The 17,122-nt window shown below is 45.9% G+C and overlaps 1 protein-coding gene across 3 annotated transcripts in view; it reads right to left on the reverse strand.

Moving 5' to 3' along the window:
- VMP1 (vacuole membrane protein 1) overlaps positions 1-17,122 on the reverse strand; it is a 240,108-nt gene that overhangs the window by 205,039 nt on the left and 17,947 nt on the right. The window contains exon 1 of one of the 3 annotated variants that reach the window (XM_073615267.1): positions 3,766-3,864. The exons of the other annotated variants lie outside the window; for them this stretch is intronic. The gene's annotated coding sequence lies outside the window, so the exon portion shown is untranslated. Of the gene's footprint in view, positions 1-3,765; positions 3,865-17,122 lie in introns of those variants that run through there. 3 annotated transcript variants of the gene reach the window in all.

A 17,122-nucleotide genomic window follows, 5' to 3' on the forward strand; every position in this document is an offset into this window, starting at 1 on the left:
CCACAGTCAATCAACTTAAGGGGGTGTGGCAAATAAACTGACAACAGAAATACAGATATGCCGTGTTTTGGCAAAGTATCATGTACCAAGTGTTGCCAACTTCTCGCAGCATTTTTTACTGACAAAATATGTAAAATTTACTGGCAGTGCATATCTTTTTTACTGGCAACCTGTGTTAATTTTGGAACCAAATTTCAATTTAGTTTTAGTCTTAGGACTAAAATGCCATTTTAGTTTTAGTCCAATTTTAGTCTTCTGCAAGGCTATGCCTTTGACTAAAATGGCATTTTAGTCCCATTTTAGTTGACTAAAATCTCCAGTACACACCAAACACACCAGTACAGTACAAATGTGTTTAGTTAAAAACGCATTATTTAAGCATTTCTCTAGATTTTCCAAACTCATTATATACGCCACAGCCCCCCACCCTATGCACAGTACACAGCCCCCACCCTCTGCACAGTACACAGCCCCCCACAATAAATAGCTCCCCACCCTCTGCACAATACACAGCCCCCCTCCCTCTGCACAGTACACAGCCCCCCTCCCTCTGCACAGTACACAGCCCCCCGCCCTCTGCTTTCCCCCACAATACACAGCCCCCACCCTCTGCATAGTACACAGCCCCCACCCTCTGCATAGTACACAGCCCTCCACCCTCTGCACAATACACAGCCCTCCACCCTCTGCACAATACACAGCCCCCACGCTCTGCACAGTACACATCCCCCCACAGTACACAGCCCCCCACAATACACAGTACACAGCCCCCCACCCTCTGCTTTCCCCCACAATACACAGCCCCCACCCTCTGCATAGTACACAGCCCCCTACCCTCTGCATAGTACAAAGCCCCCCACAATACACAGCCCCCACCCTTTGTACAGTACACAACCCCCCACAATACACAGCCCCCCTGCACTCCCAGGAGACCCCCAGTTTCTGGGGACAGCATTGCCAGCGTACTCTAAAGTTAAGAATAAATCACTGCTAGCTCTTTCTCATACAGTACACTGCTCCTCCTGTGTCACTCTCATTGCAAATCAAAGTCTCTAAATACCTCAATCGTTCAGTTCTTTCATTGACCCAGTCACATGACTGCTCATCTCTGAAGTTTCATAGATGGTCATGTGACCGATTTCCTCCTCCAATCTAAAGCAACACTTGGAGGAGGAGGAGCGGAAGGAGGAGAGCAGCCGACAAGGACGAGGTAAATTGAGGTATTTAGAAGCTTCGTTTTACAATGAAAGTGACATAGGAGGAGCGGTGTAGAAGGGGCTGGCAGTGATTTTTTCCTAACTTTAGACTATGCTGGCATTGCTGTCCAAGGGCCAGGAGTGGCATGTGGCAACCAGGGCGGACTGCCCGATCCCTGCCCTCCGTTGGTAAAAACAAATATTGGCGTATAACACGCACGCACTGTGTTATACGTGATAAATACGGTAGTTCATGAGGGTAAATGTCCCTCCTTGCCATTTTCGTCCCGTTTTCGTTCCTTAACTAAAACGGATTTGATTTTCGTCAGTTTTCGTCAGTGGACGAAAGTGTGCTGTACTTTTAGTTTCGTTTTCGTCACTGTAAAAATGCCATTGACGAAATCTGCCGAAAATGTTTTCGTTGATGAAATTAACACTGCTGACAACCTGAAAAAATTACAGATATCCTATTAAAAACTATAAAAAGACAACTGGTATTAAAATGGTATAAAACACAATATGGAAACACTGACAATACCCCTAAAAAGTAATTTGCCTGGCTCAGACTTAAAAACTCAACACAGCATGACAAATTATTAGCCCTTATGTACCTTCAAGGAGGGAAAGCAGATATGCAAACTGACCACGCCATCATGGATCAGTTTCTGTGCTTAGCATGGTTAGAATTAAATAGATTCTGGTGGGTATTTTAGAATGAATATTGAACTCCAAACAAAAAGGCTAAATTTAAACAAAAGTAGAATGAAAACACAGATAGGTACTGTATATATGGGGTAACATACACTTTAACCGCTTGCCGACCAGCCATCGTCATTATACTGCGGCAGGTTGGCACGGCTGCACGAATCGCCATAGGTGTATGTTGGCCGCTTTAAGAGCAATAGGAGCAGCCCGCTGCCAGAGCTAATGCGCCTGGCTGGGGGCCGCGATATCCGTCGGCCAGCTGCGATCGCTCCACAGAGAGCCAGAATGGGGATCTGTCAATGTAAACAAACAGATCCCCGTTCTGACAGGGGAGGGGAGAGAGATCTGCTGTTCCTAGTGATTAGGAACAGCAATCTCTCTGTACTACCTGTCAGTCCACCCCCCCCCCCCGTTTAGAAACACCCTAGGGAACACTTAACCACTTGATCTCCCCCTAGTGTTAACCCCTTTCCTTCCAGCGTAATTTATACAGTAATCAGTGGCTATTTTTAGCACTGATCGCTGTATAAATGTCACTGGTCCCAATAAAATGTCAGAAGTGTCCGATCTGTCCGCTGCAATGTTGCAGTCCCGGTAAAAAAAAAAAAAAACGCTGATCACCGCCATTACTAGTAAAAAAAAAAAAAAAAAAAAAAAATTATAATAAAAATGCCATAAATATATCCCCTATTTTGTAGACGCTATAACTTTTGCACAAAGCAATCAATATACGCTTGTTGCGATTTTTGGTAACAAAAATATGTAGAAGAATACATATTGGCCTAATCTGATAAAGAAATTTGTTTTCTTTTTCTTTTCTTTTTGGATATTTATTATAGCAAAAATTAAAAAATACTGTTTTTTTTTTTCAAAATTGTCAGTCTTTTTTTGTTTATAGCGCAAAAAATAAAAACCGCTGAGGTGATCAAATACCACCAAAAGAAAGCTATTTGTGGGGAAAAAAAGGACATAAATTTTGTTTGTGCACAAGGTTGCGTGACCGCGCAGTTGTCAGTTAAAGTGACGTAGTGCCGTATCCCAAAAAATGACCTGGTCATTAAGGGGGTAAATCCTTCCGGGGCTGAAGTGGTTAAGGACCAGTTTATATCATATAATTTCAGTAACACAGGGCAATACATGCGAAATGCATTGGTTTGATGTGGTGACATTCATTCTGAAAAGTCATCCCAATGCACCTGCTAACGGACTTTGCTGCACGATATGCTACCAAAAAATGATGCATGTGCACACAGTAGTTACCGCAACGAGATGGTGTTAATGGACTCTAAAAGAGGACATGTTAAATTATAGAAGTTTGACAGGGATAGAGAAATGAGGAGCTAAATAGAATTAGGAATTAGAAGTGTTATCATTACAATTGACATTTCCAATTCTGCATTGGATTTCATAGAAGAGTGATGGCAGAAAGACCAACTAGCCTGTTGAGTCTGCCCCAATGATATATATAGATATATATCTATATCTATAGCTATAGCTATCTATATCTATCTATCTATATATATATATACACAGTCACACACACACACACACACACACATTTTTTTTTAGACAGTGCTTTAGGAAAGGAAAATAAAAGTTATGGTTTACATCTACTTTAATAATAGCCCCTCCTGTTAAACACATAGCAAAATATGAAAACTAAAGGGCATCTTTACTTTCAATGAAGCAAGTTAAAATTACAGTGAAAATCATCCAGATTTGAACTCACTGCTCTAGGATTTTCATAGGAAAAAAGTTTGTTATCTATATACACCCCATATTTCTAAGTAAAGAGCAATTTATACTGAATGCAAGCCATTGTCTAATGTACAGGAGGCTTGGATGCATTTTCCAGAATACTTACATGTAAACCTGTCACTATGTATAGGATTTTGCTGTGACCCTGCAGGGAAATGATAAGGCAGGCAACAAATAACAGGAACAGGAAGATCCTGCTAAGCTGGTCAGCTAATATTTGGTTCGTGATGAAAACAAGCACATGAAGGCAAGACAATCCTGTCTGACTCAGCTTACTGTGAAGTGTCAATTGCTCAACTTTCATATCATTCATTATTAATCTAACAGACCTACAGTGCCTTGCGCAAAAGTATTCACCCCCTTGGCTTTTTGCCTATTTTGTTACATTACAGCCTTTAGTTCAATGTTTTTTTAATCTGAATTATATGTGATGGATCAGAACACAATAGTCTACGTTGATGAAGTAAAATTAGAAAAATATATACATAAAACTATTTTTCAGAAATAAAAAATTGATAGTAATTGGCATGTGCCTATGTATTCACCCCCTTTGTTATGAAGCCCATAAAAAGCTCTGGTGCAACCAATTACCTTCAGATGTCACATAATTAGTGAAATGATGTCCACCTGTGTGCAATCTAAGTGTCACCTGATCTGTCATTACATATACACATCTTTTTGAAAGGCCCCAGAGGCTGCAACACCTAAGCAAGAGGCACCACTAAACAAACCCTGCCATGAAGACCGAGGAACTCTCCAAACAAGTAATGTTGTTGGGACAATGTTGTTGAGAAGTAAAAGTCAGGGTTAGGTTATAAAAAAATATCCAAATCTTTGATGATCTCTAGGAGCACCATCAAATCTATCATAACCAAATGGAAAGAATATGGCACAACAGCAAACCCGCCAAGAGACGGCCGCACACCAAAACTCACGGACCGGGCAAGGAGGGCATTAATCAGAGAGGCAGCACCTAAGGTAACACTGGAGGAGCTGCAGAGTTCCACAGCAGAGACTGGAGTATCTGTACATAGGACGACAATAAGCCGTACGCTCCATAGAGTTGCGCTTTATGGCAGAGTGGCCAGAAGAAAGCCATTACTTTCAGCAAAAAACAAAATGGCATGTTTTGAGTTTGCGAAAAGGCATGTGGGAGACTCCCAAAATGTATGGAAGAAGGTGCTCTGGTCTGATGAGACTAAAATTGAACTTTTTGGCCATCAAAGAAAACGCTATGTCTGGCGCAAACCCAACACATCTCATCACCCAAAGAACACCATCTCCACAGTGAAACATGGTGGTGGCAGCATCATGCTGTGGGGATGTTTTTCAGCAGTCGGGACTGGGAAACTGGTCAGAGTTGAGGGAAAGATGGATGATGCTAAATACAGGGATATTCTTGAGCAAAACCTGTACCACTCTGTGTGTGATTTGAGGTTAGGACAGAGGTTCACCTAGTCAAAGCCCAGACCTCAATCCAAAAGAAAATCTGTGGTCAGACTTAAAGATTGCTGTTCACAAGTGCAAACCATCCAACTTGAAGGAGCTGGAGCAGTTTTGCAAGGAGGAATGGGCAAAAATCCCAGTGGTAAGATGTGGCAAGCTCATAGAGACTTATCCAAAGCGACTTGGAGCTGTGATAGCCGCAAAAGGTGGCTCTACAAAGTATTGACTTTAGGGGGGTGAATAATTCTGCACATTGACTTTATCTGTTACTTTGTCCTATTTGTTGTTTGCTTCACAATAAAAAAAAAAAAAAAAAAACATCTTCAAAGTTGTGGGAATGTTCTGTAAATTAAATGATGCAAATCCTCAACAATCCATGTTAATTCCAGGTTGCGAGGCAACAAAACATGAAAAATCCCAAGGGGGAGGGGGGGGGTTGAATGCTTTTGCAAGGCACTGTATACTTTGTACATGCTGACTGACAGATAAACAATGACCAATTAGGGTTACAATAAGAACATTTTTTTATTGGCCTGTCAAAGATTCAAGGCAATACTATGGTGAAGAAGAAAGAAAAAAGAAAAACGAAACTAGTGTGCTGCCACCTAATATTTATATATCAACTCAGCTTGCTGCCATCACCAATTGTGTTCCACACAAATACATGTAATGGTTTTGCACAGAGCAGCCCTGATCCTCCTCTTCTCGGGTCCCCTGCCAGCACTCTTGGCTCCTCTTCTTCATCCAGTGCCCCATAGGATGAAGAGCCCCGCTGCCTGCGTCCATAGACCCCTGCTCCCTCATCACAGAGTTTGATTGGCCAATGGCTCCCCCTGTTATGGATCTGCCCTATGGGGAGGAACAGAGCAGAGAGCCACTGCTCTCATACACAACGCTGGATCACGATGGGGCTCAGGTATGCATAAGAGGGGGCTTTAGGGGGGAACTGTATACAGAAGTTTTATTTTTTTAAACTTCAGCCTTTACAACCACATTAAGGGTGAATTCACACACAGTGCAGTGTCCCTGCAGTGCAACACCTGTCACTGCAAGGACACACAGAAAACAAATGTTTTCTGTGTGTCCCAAACACACTACACTGCCGCCTGGAGCTGCATTACAGTGTGCTGCGATAAAATGCAGGCAGGCTGCATTTTAAAACAAAATGCGCTGTACAGAATCGCACAGCACTGTATGGCATCACAGCGCATCGCTCTGCTGTACAGCGACATATATGCAGTGTACTTTTGTATGTTTCAAATAAAGTTTGGAATAAAACAAACAAAAAAAATAGCTGTATGTGACCACACTGCCCCCTACCGCAATCAGGAATAGACATCTGCGGGAGAGGTAATGCATTTTGGCAGCTGTCCATTCTTGTGTGAATTCTACCTCAAGCCCAACTCCAAGATATTAGCAACCTTCTTCCCACCCCCTTCTAACTAACTGCTGGTATGAACAAAAAAAACACAAAACAACTATCTCATGCCTACTTTACTTACTTAAATTCACAGTCATGTGATCATCCTTCTCTCCTTCTGTTTACTTCCTGGGGTCCTTCTTTGAGTGTCCACATCACTGCCTGCATGATATGGACATCTTCTATTGGAGGACACTTCCAGGAGGGTGGAGGCAGGAGAACTCACAGGTGAGAGGACCGGGGACCAAGAAATTAGCTTGGTTCAGGGAGGAAACTATGACTTTGATTCATTTACACGGGATGCGGGATGGCTAAAGACTGGTACACAAATGCCAATTACTGGCAGGTTCAACAGAAACATGCCGACATTTGGCCTGTATGTACACCAGCCTGTCTGACCGAAGCCAGCCGAATGTCCAGCTTCTGTCAAACAGGCATGCTGCGAAAACTAGTATCCGATCAGTGCTGGCAGCCAATGGCTGCGAGCCCTGACCAGTGTGTTCTGGCAGGGGGGCAGTCCTCCTGTCAGAACACAATAGCTCAGCGGGGAGAACGCTGTACTAACCCGCTGGGTTGACCGCGATAGTGTGTACCAGGCTTTAGGATGAGGTGGTAAACCATACATAAAATGATATTTGGCTGGTTCAGTAGGGACTGGCCAAGTTTCTACCCATATATTAGCAGGCTGATTGTAGTTGATCGACTTGTGTACAACCAACTTGTTGGAAAATTTTCTCTTGATCAGCACCGCCGGCTATAGCCTGCAATGCTGATCAGTGTATTCTGAAGGTGAGGAAGTCTGCCCCCTGTCAGAATACAATAGCGCCCTATCCACACATTTTGTATGGATGGGGGAAATCTCCCCTCTGCGCTATTAATCAAGTCATTTTCTTTTGTTCAACCCGCAGGTTGAAGGTAAAAAAAAAAAAAAGTCTCATCTATGGCCAGCCTTAAGCCTAGTGCACACTATAGTTCCTTAAAGCCTAAGGCCCCTTTCACACGGGCGGATAGAATTGTGCTTTTAGCTGCGAATTAGTTACATGCGGTTTGGTGCGGATAGAAAAAAATAGAATTGACTGCGTCCAGGAGCGATTTAGCGCAGCTGTCTGCACATAACTGCAGGTAATCGCTGTGTACTATTTCTCCGTAATGTCGCAGTCCCACAAAAAAAAAAAAAAATAATAATTGCAGATCACCGCCATTACTATTAAAAATAATAAAAAATACCTAAAAGTCCCTAAATCTATCCCATAGTTTGTAGATGCGATAACATTTGTGCAAACCAATCAACATACACCTAAGCCTCGGTTCACACTGGGACGACTTGTCAGGCGACCTAGGTCGCCTGACAAGTAGCATCCCGTTCAGTACAATGGAACCGTTCTAATCGGAGCGACGCAAGTCGCTCCGACTTAGAAAATGGTTCCGGTACGACTTTGGGGGCGACTTGCATAGACTTCTATACAGAAGTCGTTTTGCAAGTCGCCCCGGCAGTCGTGTGCAGGTCGCCTCGCTGAGGCGACCTGCAAGTCGTGCCGCCTCTGGTGTCAACCGAGGCTAATGCGATATTTTTTACCAAAAATATGTATAAGAATATATATCGGCCTAAACTGATGAATACATTTTTTTATATATATTTTTTGGATATGTATTATAGCAAAAAGTAAAAAAAATTTTTTTTTTTTTTTTCAAAATTGTTTGTTTGTTTAAGGCGCAAAAAATAAAAAACACAGAGGCGATCAAATAAAAGAAAGCTCTATTTGTGGGGAAAAAAGGACATCAATTTTGTTTGGGTACAGCGTGGCACAACCGCGCAATTGTCAGTTAAAGCAACACAGTGCCGAATCGCAAAAAAAATGGCCTGATCATTAAGGGGGGAAATTCTACCGGTCCTTAAGTGGTTAGATCATAATTTTTAAAGCACAATGGTCATCTCTGTCCCGCAGCAGCTCCTCCTCTGACACGCTGTTGACTCACCGATAGTGCCATTCACTTTAATGGGATGGCCGGTGATGTGGCAGTGACACAACAAGGTGAGGGAGTAGATGCCCGCTAACAGGCACTGCCATGATGGATCTGAAATGACAGGTGCTCTTAAAATGTAAGGACTCATTCTTGCTGGTAGTTAGAGTCTTTAATATTTGCAAACAAAATGAAGGTTTCCTATTTAGAATAATAAGCTGTCAGGTTAGTAAAACAGCGATACCAGAACCAATTCAATCGTACAGTTTGTAGTGTACATACATTTGCAAAACAATGGCATAAAGGAATATTCCTGAACTTTGTTTTATCCCATGGTTACTGTGAAATTGTGTGAATGCATCAATGCAATGCATGTTATCTCAGTTTGCAGAGCTTGGATTAATTGAATGAGTTTACCAAAAATAAAAATAATGCAGAATATACAGCCTCATGCTACATAACAAAGCTCCATTTCATGCGGAATAAACTAAATTATTAATGTATCTTAAATAGAAAAAAGAACCAGTTACACTTACCGGTAACGGTGTTTCTGGGAAGTCTTCCAGGACGGCACCCTGAGAGATGACTGGTCCACCTGACAGGAAACACAATCAATCAAGAGGTTAAAGGCCCCCGCCCCTCCCGATGCTCCTCAGTTGTGACAAAGTATTGACCCACACCAGTGCACGAGAGTGAAAAACATAACCACCACCACACTCTAAATATTACATGTTTTCCTAAATAGAACGGGTGGGAAGTAGGCCTGCCGTCCTGGAAGACTTCCCAGAAACACCGTTACCGGTAAGTGTAACTGGTTCTTTTCTCAAGTCGTCTTCCAGGACGGCACCCTGAGAAAAGAGCAAGTAGCTCAGGCCTACCTTTAGGGCGGGACCACCGCTTGCAGGACCTTCCTGCCAAATGCCAGGTCCTGAGGAGATAGTAACTCCACTCTATAATGCCTCAGGAACGAGTTCTGGCTTGACCATGTAGCGGCTCTACATATCTGCTCCACCGAAGCTCCGGCCCTTTCCGCCCAGGAGGTTGCCAGAGATCGCGTGGAATGCGCTCTAAGATTTCTAGGAGCTGCTTTACCTGACTGCTCATAGGCTAACGAAATGGTATGTTAATCCATCTCGCTATAGAAGCCTTGGATGCCTGTTGGCCCTTCTTTTGGCCAGAAAAATTAACTAAAAGATGGCTGGACCTTCTGAATTCCTTAACCCTTTCTAGGTAGGATAATAAACAGCGTCTGATGTCCAGACAATGAAAAGAAACTTCCCCTTCACTTTTGGGGTTACTACAAAAAGGAAGGCAGCACCACTTCTTGAGTCCTATGGAACTTTGATGCTACCTTAGGGAGGTACAGGGGGTCCTGCCTAAGTATAACCCTGTCCTCGAATAAAGAAAAAAATGGTTCTTTAATAGAAAAAGCCTGAATGTCACCTACTTTCCTAGCTGAGGTGATTGCTAGTAAAAAGGCTAATTTAAAGGTCAGGATCCTAAGGGGGATCTGATCTATCGGTTCAAATGGGGCCTTTGTTAACCCCTCCAGTACTAGTGTAAGGTCCCAAGGAGGACACCTGGACATTTGAACAGGGGACAACCTCTCCCTGACCAAGAGAAATCTCTTGATCAGGGGGTGTAATGCCAAACGTTTCTCAAGGAAACAGGACAAGGCTGAAACCTGCGCCTTAAGGGTCTTGGTTGCCAAACCTAGATCTGCTCCATCCTGGAGAAATTCTAAGATAGCAGGGATCTCTCTTTGAGAAGTCCCTCTCTCCTGGCACCAGCGAGAGAAAATCGCCCAGGTCTTGGCGTAAATACGCCTTGTGACTGGCTTCCTACTAAGGAGCAGTGTATCCACTACTCTGTCCGACAGCCCCTTCTCCCGCAGGTTCTGCCTTTCAAGAGCCAGGCCGTCAGCTTGAAGAAGCTGGGGTCTGGGTGGCGGACAGGACCCTGAAGGAGAAGATCGCCCCGGACCGGGAGGTGAAGCGGTGGGGCTATGGACCAACCCTGCAGGGTTGGAAACCAGGCTCTCTTGGGCCACCAAGGGGCTATTAGAATCAACTTGCTTTTCGAGAGGAACAGTTTTTGAAGGACCCTCGGAATTAGTCCCAGAGGGGGAAAGGCATAAAAGAGTCGGAAGTCCCAGACCTGTGCCAACGTGTCTATCCCCTCTGAGCCTCTCTCTCGAGCAAGGGAAAAGAATCTCTTTACCCTTCTGCTCTTCCTGCGGGCAAAGAGATCTAACTCTGGAACGCCGAATTGCCGACTTACCAGGGAAAAGACCTCTGGATTCAGTTCCCATTCCCCCTGCAGAATCGGCTGCCGACTGAGGTAGTCTGCCTTTACATTTAATGTCCCCTTTATGTGGACTGCGGAGATGGAAGGAACCCGACTTTCCACCCAGGACAGGATCTCTGCAGATAGGGATAGGAGTGCTGTAGATCTGGTACCCCCCTGATGATTCAGGAACGCCACTGCCGTGGCATTGTCTGACAAGACCTGCAGCTCCTGGCCCCTGATCCTTCCCTCGAAAGCCTTTAGTGCTTCTCCTATGGCCAACAGCTCTCGAAAGTTGGAGGCCCTTCTCTGTTCTGAATTCCAGGACCCCTGAGCTATTAGTTCCTCTAGGTGGGCTCCCCACCCCCAGGAACTTGCGTCTGTAGTTAACCTGAGAGGCTGAAGTTGGCTCCAAAGGAGGCCCCCTTGAAGCCTCTGAGGAAGGAGCCACCAGTGAAGGGAGTTCTTTACCTCTACCGGAATGGCTATCTCTATGTCCAGAGAATCTCTTCTTCTGTCCCAAGAGGATAGAAGGAAGTGCTGGAGGGGCCTGGAGTGTAGCTGTGCCCAAGGAACTGCTGGGATAGCTGACATCATTAGACCCAGAACTCTCATGATACCTCTGTAGGAGATGGTGCTTGCCTGTAACAGCGACCTGACCGCTGATATGAGGCCCTCTACCTTGCCCTGAGGTAGAATTAACTTTTGTTCTGAGGAGTCCACCAGGAAACCTAGATACAACTTTGTCTGAGCAGGAGTCAGTGAGGACTTTTCCCTGCTGACAATCCATCCCAGGTCTTCTAAGGTCTGCATTACTCTGGATAGATCCAGAAGTAGTTGATCCCGATTTAGACTGTAAATCAAAATGTCGTCCAGGTAGGGAATCAATGCCACTTCCTGGAGGTGCAAAAAAGCCACCACCTCGGCCATGACCTTTGTGAAGACTCTCGGACTGGATGCCAGTCCAAAGGGGAGGGCTGTGCCAGTGTTGCACTCCCTCTGGAGAGGCGATCGCAAATCTCAGTAAGCTTTGATGGCCCTGAAAAATGGGAACATGAAGGTAGGAGTCTTTTAAATCCAAGGTCACCATAAACACTTCTTTGAGGAGATGTCTCCTGAGGGAATAGACACTCTCCATGCGGAACTTCTTGTAACGAAGAAAAACGTTGAGGTTCCTTAGATTTATAATAAGACGATACCTTCCTGAGGGTTTTGGTATCACGAAAATGTGGGAATAAAACCCCTAACCCTGCTGGTCCACTGGAACAGGTATTATAACCTCCTGACTGGCCAGCTCTCTTATATTCTGAAGGATTCCTACCACCTTGCAGGGATCCCTGGGAAGGTAGGTCAAGAGAAACTTGGGGGGTGGAGGGGAGAGAAATTCCAATCTGTAACCCTCTCTTATGATCCGAAGTACATAGGGGCTTTGGGTGATCCTTTCCCACTGAGAGGCAAAGTGGGAAAGTCTGCCCCCTACCGGAAAGTCATTTGGGGGTCTTGTCAACTGTCTTCTAGCTGGAAAAGAGAACGCCAGTTTTTTGTTTGTCTTTTCCTGCGCCCCAACGTCTATTAGGGGAGACCTTTTTCTTTTTTTTTTTTAAATTCCTTTATTTTCACACTGAGTAGGTACAACCAGTTACATATTCATTAATACAACAGTGTTAGAATCAAGCAAATGGAATACAGAAGTAAGTTTATAACCCGAGATATCAAAAACAGCAAGGTCAGAATATCTGATTACTTAAATTAGTACCATATTCACAGTTTGTGGGGATTATACCCCCACATAACACTACTGCCCAAAAATAGGACCTTGAGAGTGCTCCGGGGTCTTAGTGGCTTGGTTCGGTACTGATTCCCTGAGGTGGTAGATTGCATCACTCAGTGATAGATGAAGTTTTTTTTTTTTCCGGTAAGGATAGTAAAGGTGGGGATCTAAAAAGCTATGAAACCCAGACATGGGACCAAATGAGAAGGTAGTTGATTTTAAGATTTGCTTTGTATCTGGCCGTAGGGAGACCCATGCATGAGAATGCGTTAGACAGAGACCAATATCCCCAGGGATAGGTAAGGGATATGTCAGGATAAGGGGGGGGAGGGAGGGTGAGGAAAGGAAGGGGAACAGAGAGGGGAGTAGAAGATGGGGGGTTAAGATATAAGAGAGCAAGAGTACAGAAAATATGAGAATACGAAATATAAGGAGGATTGACCTCCGCCTGAAGTGTGGAGCATGTTCATTCAGTTAGCTTGGTTGCTGGATTGCTCCATTTCCTGAAGATATGCTTCCGTGTATATAAAGTGCTGCCAGGGTCTCCAGGTTTCCCGAAAGGCCTCCTCCGTATTGTGTAGGGTAGCCGTGAGATCCTCCATATCCCTTAGTTCATTGACTTTGGTGAACCACAAGGATTTCGCCGGTGGTCTCTCCGATTTCCAACACAGGGGAATGCATGCCTTTGCGGCATTCAAAAGTTGAATGGTGAGAGAGGTCTTGTATTTTTTAATGGGTCGATCTGACAGATGGAGCAGACAGGCTGCAGGGTTCCCCTCCAGGGAAACACCCGTGAGGTGACCGATTGTGCGGGCCACCCCTAGCCAGAAAGGGGCAAGGTTGGGGCATGACCAGAAAATGTGTAACATCGTCCCCTCCTCAGTACCACAACGCCAACAGAGGCTGGGCAGTTGAGGGAAGAAACGATGAAGGATGGCAGGGACCCTGTACCAGCGTGTCATGATTTTGTAACCAGTTTCTTGAACCCTGGTCGCAATTAAGGATTTCTGGGCAAAGTAAAGAATTTTTTGTCTCTGTACATCAGTGAATTGGATTCCAAGTTCCCCCTCCCATTTAGTGAGAAACGAGGGTACGTATCCCTCCTCTGGTTGGGTTAGGGATGAGTATATCAGTGACAGGCAGTGTCGTATCGGCTCCCCCCGGTGGCAGATGAGCTCCAATTCAGTTAGTTTGCGGGTAACCCCTGGTTTCCGTAGATAGCTGCGTAGAAAATTCCGCAGCTGCAAGCTGCTCCAGAAATCTAGGGGAGGGTCTGTCGTCACCGTCCCGACGTTTAGGGAAAGTTGGCCATTGGGCTCTATGAAGTCGTGTAAATACTACCTGTTGTCTATTGCGAGTCGCTTAAATTGTGGGCTCTGCAATCCAGGTGGGAACTCCGGATTACCCAGAATCGGGACCATGGGGGACGGCTGCGGGGACACAGATGAGTGCCGAAAAGCATCTCTGACCACCGTTAAGGTGCTGCCCAGAGTAGGGTGTTCTGTGATTCCCTTGGGCAATGGTGTTGTGATCCAGGGCCAACTCTTGGCCGAACCCCCGGAGTCTTCCTCCTCCATTGCAACCCAATGTTTCGCCTCAGCATGACAATGCCAGTCCACCAACCTAGTTAGGTGGACCGCTCTGTAGTAAGCCTTAATATCCGGCAAGCCCACCCCCCCCCCTACTTTTCGCCAGATGGAGAAGTTGCAGTCGGACTCGCGGTTTGCGGTGGGACCAGACAAATGCCCGGAACATGGAGTCAATACGTTTGAAAAACGCTGGAGGCAGTCGGATGGGGAGAGCCTGAAGCAGGTATAACACCCTTGGCAGCAGAGTCATCTTAAGGGCACTACATCTGCCGAACCACGTCAGCGTCAGGGAGTGCCAGTGTAGGAGGTCAGTTTTAAGGCGTAGAAGTAGTGGGTCAAAATTGGCCGAGTACAATTCCGCTGGATCTGATGTGATGTCTACTCCTAAGTATCGTATAAGCTTGGTTGCCCATTTCAGTGGAAAGGACGAACGTAAACGTTGGACAACTCCTGTTTCTGCCGTTATGTTAAGGATGGAGGATTTGGTTAAATTAATCTGAAACGAGGAGAGAGTACCGTATTCTTGGAGGGATTGTAACAGATTGGGTAGAGAAGCAAGTGGTTCCGTCAGAAAGAAGATGAGGTCATCCGCAAAGGCGGCTACCTTATGGGATCCTGAGGGTTTCGGGTAGCCTACAATGTCGGAGTTTGCTCTAATTGTGCACAACAGGGGTTCCAGGGACAGGATAAAGATCAGAGGGGAAAGGGGGCATCCCTGTCGTGTACCATTTCGGATATCAAAGAAGTCCGATCTCGTCTCGTTCACCCTTACCGACGCAGTAGGGCGAGTGTACAAGGAAAGTATCCACTGCAACATGGATGAGCGAAGACCTATGTGTTCTAAAGTTGCCCTGATAAAGGACCATTTGACGCGATCAAAGGCCTTCTCCGCGTCGGTAGACAGCAGGAGAAGAGCCTTTTTGGTGGTCTTTGCTGCATGAATCAGATTGATAACTCGGATAGTGTTGTCTCTTGGTTCACGTAGCGGTACAAAGCCTGCCTGGTCTCTGTGTATCAGACTCGGTATGTGGGGGAGCAGCCTGTTGGCTAAGATCTTGGCAAAAAGTTTAAGATCTGAATTCAGGAGTGCAATAGGACGATAGCTCCCACAAAGTGACGGGTCTTTACCCTCTTTCGGAATGAGGGAGATATAAGCCCTTAGTGTGTCTATTGGGAAGGCGTTCCCCTCCGTGAGGGTGATAAGGGCAGAAACCAAAGGTTTTGACAGTGTGTCAAAAAAGGTTTTGTAGTACACTGGGGTTAACCCGTCTGGGCCAGGAGCCTTTTTCGGTTTCGAGGAGGCCAGTGCCACCCCCAGTTCTTCTACCGTCAGGGGTTCCTCCAGCTCCTCCCTCACATCCTCTGGTAATGATGGCATGCCTGAGGCAGCTACATATGTTTGGGGGGAATGCCTGCCCTCTAGAGGGGGGTCCATAGGTTGCGTTCTTTCCAAATTATAGAGGCCTGTGTAGAATGAGCGGAACTCCTCCGCTATGTCTGAAGATGTATTTAGCTTCCGTCCTAAGGATGACTGTATGTGAGGGATATATGTTTTCGTGCGAGGGCCCTGCAGGGCTCTGGCCAGGAGTGACCCGGGTTTGTTTGAAAACTCGAACATGGTACGGTGTGCCCACGCTAGTTTCTGTTTGGTCTTATGGAATAACAGTGTACATAGTTCCTCACGGGCCTTCTGTAGGTCTCGGAAGGTTGCGCGGGCAAGACTAGCTTTATGTATTCTCTCTAGTTTACGAATTGATGCAAGGAGTTCCTCAGTACGTTTCAGTCTATCTCGCTTGAGGCGGGTTCCTATTTTGATCAGTGCCCCTCTCACAACCGTCTTGTGGGCTTCCCAGACCACAAGGGGGTTGGGAACCAACCCCTCATTGACAGCGAAGTACTCCCGTAATGCGTTCAGTATCTCCGAACGGGTTTCCTCTGATTGAAGCAGTGCTTCATTTATTCGCCAAGATGGGGGGGACCTATTCATCGACCCCAATTGAAGAGTCAGGTGGACCGGTGCATGATCAGAGAAGGATATGACATCTATGGACGTTGATACCACTTTGTCAAGATCCTTATGTGACAGCAGCAGATAGTCTAGCCGTGAGTAGGTGTGGTGCACCTCGGAGAAAAAGGTATAGTCTCTGTCTTGGTTGTGAAGCAGCCGCCACGGGTCGACTAGGTGTAGGGTTTGGAGGTCCGTCTTGAGGCGCCTCAGACATGAGTAGGACATGTGTGAGGATCCTCGTGAGACGTCTATGGCCGGGTCCATGGCAAAATTAAGGTCTCCGCCAAAGATAAGCATCCCCTCTGAGAACTCCAAGAGCTCAGAGAGGAGCTTGCGCATGAACTGAGGATGATTCACATTAGGGAAGTAGACATTTGCGAACGTGACCCGCACATCAAACACCCTTCCCTTTAGGAGAAGAAAGCGACCCTGCTCGTCTGTCCGCTGTGCCTCGAATACCCATGGAACCGACCCGGCCAAAATGATGCTGACCCCCTTGGACCTGGAGATCGGAGAGACACTGTGGTATGCTATAGGAAAGGCCCTATTAGTTAGCCTAGGTATAGAACCTGCCCGGAAGTGCGTTTCCTGCAAAAAAGCTACGTGGGTTTTGCCCCTACGCAAATCAGCCAGTAGCTGCGAGCGCTTCTCCGGGACATTGAGGCCCCGCACGTTTAGAGAGGTGACCTTAAGGTGACCCATTGTGTCTTCTGGCAGGGAAATGGTTGGCAGTATGCGTATGGGAAGTTCCCAAATACAGAACCCCCTTCAGGCGGAGGACAAGAAGAGAAAGAGTAGACCGGAGAGAGGGGGGCGGGGAGTAGTAAGGTGAGAATGGGGGAGGGGAGGAGGGATGGGGTGAGGGAGGAAATCGATTCCTGTTGTAGACTAACTATGGGCCCCTGTTGTACACTTAAAGTGTCCAGTCAGGGGACCGCCCTAATGTGGGGGTGGAAAGTGCGTTAAGTTCTACTTGAGAAT

Source organism: Aquarana catesbeiana, linkage group LG02 (genome assembly GCF_042186555.1).
Source record: "Aquarana catesbeiana isolate 2022-GZ linkage group LG02, ASM4218655v1, whole genome shotgun sequence".
NCBI lineage: Eukaryota > Metazoa > Chordata > Amphibia > Anura > Ranidae > Aquarana > Aquarana catesbeiana.